Genomic DNA, 7,645 nt, shown 5'->3' with positions numbered 1-7,645 from the left:
AAGGAGGAGGAGGAGGAGGAGGAAAAGGAGGAGGAGGAGGAGGAGGAAAAGGAGGAGGAGGAGGAGGAGGAGGAGGAGGAGGAGGAAGAAAAAGAAAGAAAAGCCTGATACTAAATGGAATAAAAGGACTGGTAACCTCAAGGAAAGATTCCACCCTGGTAAGCTTCCAATTTCCAAAGAAATTAAAGAAAAGTTTAGCCAGAGAAATAAGCCCTCAAAAACAAACAGCTGATGCAGATTGTCTCAGGGTTTCTATTGCTTTGATAAAATAGTAGGACCAAGCAAGTTGCAGAGAAAAAGGGTTTACTTGACTTACACCTCCACATCACTTTTCATCACCAAAGGAAATCAAGCAGGGCTAGAACCTGGAGGTAAGACCTGATGCAGAGGTGATGGAGGGGGACTGGCTTGCTTCCCATGACTTGCTCAGCCTTTCTTGTAGAATCCAGGACTACCAACCCAGGGATGGTACTATCCACAATGGGCTGGATTCTCCTCCATTGATCACTAATTGAAAAAAAATGTCTTAAAGCGAGATCTAATGAAGACATTTTCTCAATTGAAGCTCCTTCCTCTCTAATGACTCTAGCTTGTGTCAAGTTGACAAACAAAACTAGATAGTACACAGGTGTAATTGAACAAAAGGGGCCCTGTTCCAGCCCCAGCAAGCAGTGGAACTAGGCAGCTTTGTTTCTAGCTTTAGAGAACACAAGAAAGGAGTTATCTTCTTCTTTGATCAAAGGAAGCTGCTGAGGCCAGGCATGTGATAAGGATGTCCCAGCCTGGTGGCCCAAAAAAGCTGTAAAAATGAAGCCTGAATTTCATAAGCGACACCAGGATCATGAGATATCTACCACAGAATGTTGCTAACAGTACATAGAATCTGCTCAAGACAGAGAAGTATATTTCAATCAACAAAACTGAAGAGGGTTGAGATCTAAAAAAAGTGCTTTGACATCAGACGTGGAGATGTAGAGTTTAGAGTTTGCCCTGCTGGTTTTCCAGCTTACTTTGTTGCAGTATTTCCTCATTTCGCTCCCTTTCTTCCCTTTTGAAATGATAATGTACATTCAGTATCATTGTGTGTTAGGAGAATGTGATCTGCTTTTATTTAATTTTGATTTTACAGGATTACAAGCATATGGGGCCAGGGAGTAGAATGTAGTTGTTTGAATAAGAATGGCCCCATAGGCTCATAGATTTGAATATTTAAAGAGTTGCACTATTTGAAAAGATTAGGAAGTGTATAGCCTTGTTGGAGGAACTGTGTCACTGGAGGTGGGCTTTGAAGATTTGAGACCATCTATATCCATAGCTTACGGATCTAGAACTCTAGCCATTTCTTCAGCACCACATCTGCCTGCATGCTGCCACTCTCCCTACTATGTCAATAATGGACTAAACCTCTGAAACTGTAAGCAAGCCTCAATTAAATGTTTTCTTTTATAAGAGCTGCCTTGGTCATGGTCTTTTCACAGCAATAAAAAACTAAGAAAACTTGGTGTGTAAGGTTTTCCCAGGAAGATATAAACAAGCATCCACTCACCAGTTAGGAAACCAACAACAACCTGAAGAAGCAATGACACCAAGGAGTTTATTAGGCTTACTTACAGAACACAGATAAAAGATTAAGTAAGTGTGGGTGACCCCAAACTGCCTAACCACAGAAAAGTCATGCCAATGTGGATAGCCACATCCATATAGCTCTATAGATGGAGTTCTCCCTTCAATGAATACTCTACAACACTTCATATGTTCTAGCACCTCCCAAGACATATACAGCTTAAGCAGAATTATGTACAACCGAGAGGGAGGTGTAGGAAGGTGTGGCTGGAATCTCCATTGAGACTCCCATGGCCTCCTCCACCTTTTAGGATGTGGGAATGTCAACAGGCCTGAGCTGGGTCTCTTGCAAACAGTCACAGCTGCTCTGATGAATATGGGAATGGTTGCTACGCTCAGAGGACTACACAGAACAGCACCACTCAGATTCATTGAGTGATTTAATAATACAAAACCCAATTCCAGCCAAATCCCAAGTCTGATCAACTGAAAATCATTGACTATTTTACGTGGATCACTAATTCCGTCCTTCTTGGCATTCATTATTTATTCAACCATTTTTTTTTTATCTAGAATCCTTATATAGTAGTTACTTCTCTAGGAAAGAAGAGGGGGGGAAAAATGTATGTTTCCTGAAAGATTATATTCTAATGGGAGACTATATAAAATAAATCATATAAATAATATAAATAAACTATAGATAGATAGATAGATAGATAGATAGATAGATAGATAGATAGATAGATATAAAACAGAGAATTGAAGAGTCTGAAGAAAAAATTCAGTAGGTTGAGGATCTTAGGGGATTACAAAATGGTCAAAATTTATAAATGTTATAGCATGGCTGAGAAGGGCCTCAGTTTGATGGTGACCATGATAGCCTTTAATACTATAACATTCTTCATCAGTTTTTCTGTATTGTCTCCTAGGCAGATAACAGGATTACAGCTTCTTAAATTGGATTTGAAGTTACCCTCTGATTGTCTTTGGCTGATGAAATGGAAGCAGAAGTGACGCATGCTCCGTCTGTATGGAAGCTCAAAGACCACGAGTATGACTCTTCCAGTAGAGCAGAGCTCTAGAAGTGACTGTCTTATCAGTGAACCTGAACGGAGAACAGCATGGAGCAGAAACAAGATGGACTCGTAAACAACTGAGATTTGGGTGATGCTTCTTACTGTAGCACGGCCTTCTCATCCTGTCTGAATGGGCTGGAGGAACAATCTTAAAGACTGAAAGAAGCCTGGATGTGAAGAGTGTGGCTATCAAGGGAGAGTCACTCGCAGAAGGGGTAATAGCATATACAGGGCTCACACGTGGAACCTGAGTGAGATTTTAGAGTCAGGTGAATAAGAAAAACTGTAACAACAAGTTCAGAAGTGATGGACTTTCACTTTGTATACTCGTATACTCTTATAAGATCTTTGACTTTCTAAATGAGACATAAAGTTGTTCAAAGAGTAATAACATGGTCAGATTTTATGTTCTTTAAACTATAAAGTTTGTTCTTGAGCTAAGAATGGAATAAGATCACGTGGACAAGAGAAGAGCAAGAAATGAGTAAAGAGATCATTTACTCATGTAAATCCAGGTGAAAACTTTGCAAAATGATTTTTAAAAACCAGATAAAAAATAAAAATAAGTGATTTAATGATGGTTCTCTCAGCCTTTATAAAATAATAACAAGGCATACAAAAATGTAATGGAAGGTAATAGTAAAACAACAGGACAACAATAATAAAATGTAGATTATTAGAGAAGTTTAAAGAGTTGATTAAACAAATAATTGTTCTTTTGAAAAATAAACATTAACACACCCTTAGTCAAACTAACCAAAGGAAAGAGAGAATATCCAAACCAAGAAAAAAAAAAGAAGATAAAAACTAGGGAAATTAGAACAGATACCAATAAAATCAAGATGGTTATTAATGCATATTTTTCACTTTTATGAGTTGATCTTGATATTAATTTACTCAAATGTTTTTGGGGAGATAGGAAAAATTCTGATAAGTGACCTGATTAGAAAAATAATTAAACACTGCAAAACAAATAAGTCGCAACTTGGCAAAATAAAATTTGTTTAACATTAGTCATTTTTAAGGAACTGTATATATGATATGTCTACCAAGACCATGATGGTACATATATTAGGATAGCCTAAAAATATTATTGTTTTCAATGATTTGTGTAACTGAGCCATCTATACATTATAACATATAATTCAAAAAGCAGGAAAATCTGGGCGGGGGGGGAAATTGATACATTCTTAGATACGTACGAACTTCCAATGTTTCACCAAGAAGATATTTATAACTATTCAAACACACCTTTAATGAGCAATGGGATTGAAGCAGTAATAAGAAATCTTTCAAAAAAGTAATAATCACTGTTAATTTCTACCAAGTCATTAAAGAAGAGCTAATGCACTGTTTCTCTAACTGTTCTACATAATGGAAAGGGAAATAGTATGGGCAAGGGAGATAGATCACATATTAAAGTACTTGTAGTACAGGAATGGGGCCCTAAATTCAATGCTGAGAAGCCACATATAAAAGGCAGACATACAAACAGAAAGCCCAGTGAGAGGTGTAAAATATCTGCCCTATAGTTATTGGTCAGGGGTATCCTAGAGATGCACACCTCCTAAATACAAGCTGATGTCATTACTCTTGGTTGACCACCAGAACTGATAGTAAGAACCTGTTCCTAAAGACATCTCACATTGGTCACAGGATGTTAGGAAATCAATTTGGTACTGATCAAAAAATTGTCTACCTACTAGCTAGTTTTCATAGTATTAGAAGTCAGCTGGTGGTGGTGGGGATGTCATCAATGATCTTATCCAGCTATGAACCCCCTAAATTGCAATAATGAACAGCATCACAAGATATATCCATAGGTGGAATGGTGGCATAAATGTTATGATGGTAACCAAATGCATTCTGGTAGCCATCAGAAAGCATTCTGATTGGGGTTAAGGAAAGACATGCCTGGCATTGTAAATATGGTCAAGAATCCATAGTTGGGGAGATAGAAAAAATTCTGTTAAGTGACTTGATTAGAAAAATAATTAAACAATGCAAAACAATTAAATAAGTCACAACAGAGCCAGATATGAATCTAGTACTATTACTCTGCATCTTAATGTTTTGCTGAAAGTGTTTATCAGACTTAAGAATTTTCTGGTGGAGTCTAGAGTCTTTTCAGTATAAGATCATCTCTGCAGATAGGGATGCTCTGATTTTTCCTTTCCAATTTTTACATTTTTTACTTCTTACTCTTGTCTTGTTGCTTTAACTAAAACTTTGTTGTTTCATTTTTGACTTTAGAGAAAATGCATTCACTTTTCACTATTAAGCATAATGTTGACAACAGTTTTGAAATATGAAAGTTTTATGATGTTGAGGAATGTTCCTTCTACTCATAGTGTCTTTAGGACATCAAGATGCAAAATAAACACACATATATATTCACACACACACACACACAAAAGCAACATTTTTATATATCAATAGCAAACTTGAGAGAAATTTGTTAGTCATTAATAGTTCATCTTTTCTGAACTGGTCAGTTCATTTCCCCATATATTGTTTGGGTGATTCATATTTCTAGTGTTTGTTTAATGGTACGCAGTGATTCCATATTAAATTCTTTACAAATCCTAGCTGTGAAACCTGTCAAATATTATAATTCTTCAAAATTGAATTCTTCTAAAAAAATTGAAAAAGACACTTGAAAATAGAATAACCTTTCACACTCAAGGACTGCCAAAACTAATATTGTGAAAATGGTTATACTGCCTAAGCTGATCTACAGATTCAATGTAATTACCGTCAAATTTTCAATGGCTTTTTCCTAATATAAATAAATAAATAAATAAAATAAATAAATCTCCCAGATAATGTCTTCTAACTTCCACATGCGCATACACATAAATAAAAAACAGCCAAACATTTTTATTTAAAAATTTCCAATCTCAGATTATTTTGCAGAGTCATAGTAACTAAAACATAAGACAAAAAAGGAGGGGTGGGGAGAAAGTCATAGTAGAAGAAAAGATTCATCAATAAGCCCAGGAAACTGCAACCACCTAGTTTTTTTTTAATAAGATTGTCATAAGCATACATCATAGAAAGTACTGTTTCTTTAATCAATACTGAGAAAACTGCATATCTACACGCAATGGAATGAAATTAGGTTCCTAACCCAAACCCTACACAGAAATGAATTCAAAGTAGACTAACTCCCCTAAAGCAACATCTGTAACTCTGAACCTTCTAGAGAAAAACATATAGAGAATACTTCAACACATTAGACTTAGAAACTTTCTTAAATGGACTCAAACAGCAATAATTTCCCATTTGTGATGGCATGAAATTAAGAGGCTTCTACACAACAAAGAAAACATTCAGCTGCACAAATAGCCTATAGAATGAAAGAAAAAACTCTGTAAATACATTTGACAGAGTTCATAGATGGAGACTATAAGGAAGTCACACTGAAACACTGCATGTCTCCAAACACTGAATGTGTAACTCACCAGCCAAAATATGGGCAAATAAATCACCAGTTCACAAAAGATGAAATACTAATAACTAATAGACATGTGAAAAGTTTCTGAATATTCTTAGCCATCATGCAATACAAATTAAACTGTATTGAGATCTTATCTCATCCTAGGCTTAGTGGCTATCATCAAGAAAACCCATGACTACAAATGCTGGTGAAGACAAAGGGGAAAAAGAAGCCCTATGCATTGCAGATAGGAATATCAGCTAGTATAGGTGCGAGGAAATCAACATGGAGATTCTTCAGAAAACTGAACCTGGAGCTGCTGTGTGAGCCAGCCATACCACTTCTGTGTGTGCTAACTTGCATACTACAGAGACACTGGGATATAGATGCTTACTGTTGTATTGTTCACAATAGCCAAGACAGTCACAAGATCCTTGAGTTCCATCCACAGAAGAATGGGTAAAGGAAATGTCCTATAAATAGACAACGGAGATTTGAACAGCCATAAAGAATAACGAAATATGTTCTTTATGGAAAACTGAGTGGAACTCAGGTTCATATTAAGCAAAATGAATGAGACTCAGAGAGATAAACATTGCCTATTTTCTCTCACATGTCAACTGTCTGCAGATGTCCATAAGACCTTTCTCTAAAATCCTAAGGGCCTCCACAGTGGTTCACCTATGGAGCATAGCCAAAGACTCAAAATAGCATCCTTATCTGCCACTGATACTGCAAGTGCCATCAGGTCTGTGGAATCACATGACTCAAGTGGCAAAGCAGCCTGCACTGAAGTGGCTCCAGACACCACTAAAAACCAGCAGCTTTCTCAGTCACTTGGAATTGGGCGTGGTAATAAACCCAAGGGAGGAATGTGTTGGACATCCATGTTTCTTACAGCGCTATTAACACTCACAATGTATATCTACAGAGCTATGGGTAAATAAAATATTGTACTTAGGAACTATGAAGATAATTAGAAGTTGTAAAGAATAAGAAAATGATGTCCTTTGCAGAAAAATGGAATGGAACTAAAATCGTAACAGGCCAAGAAATTGGACTTAGAAGAAACCATTGGATGTTTTTCTCATAGATTTGTGTGTGTGTTTCTGTGTGTGTTTCTGTGTGTGTTTCTGTGTGTGTCTGTGTGTGTGTGTATGCGAAAGTAGCTGGGGACTGTATAAGAAATAGAAAGGTTTCTCAAATGAGTGGGAAGAGAGAACAAGAGAAGATGGTGAGAGAAGGAGGCAAAATATTGCGTATTTCCTCTTGTGTGTAGAAGAGAGTGTGTGTGTGTGTGTGTGTGCACGCGTGTGCGCACTCACGTGCATGCGCACATTGTGTATTTTAATGCTGCTAATGGCTTCAGTGATTACAGATGCTTTGTCTGTAGCCTCCTTGTCTGCAATATTAAACATACATTCCTTTTTCTGAAAATTTATATATCGTCACATCTTTCTGTTACACCTGTGGTTCTCTCTCTGTGTGTCTTTCTGTTTCCCTCTCTCCTCTCTCTCTCTTTCTTCTTCTTCTTCTTCTTCTTCTTCTTCTTCTTCTTCTTCTTCTT

The sequence above is a fragment of the Grammomys surdaster genome, unplaced genomic scaffold (genome assembly GCF_004785775.1).
Source record: "Grammomys surdaster isolate TR1022 unplaced genomic scaffold, NIH_TR_1.0 341, whole genome shotgun sequence".
In the NCBI taxonomy this organism is placed as follows: Eukaryota; Metazoa; Chordata; class Mammalia; order Rodentia; family Muridae; genus Grammomys; species Grammomys surdaster.
Note: the sequence above shows the minus strand (reverse complement) of the source record.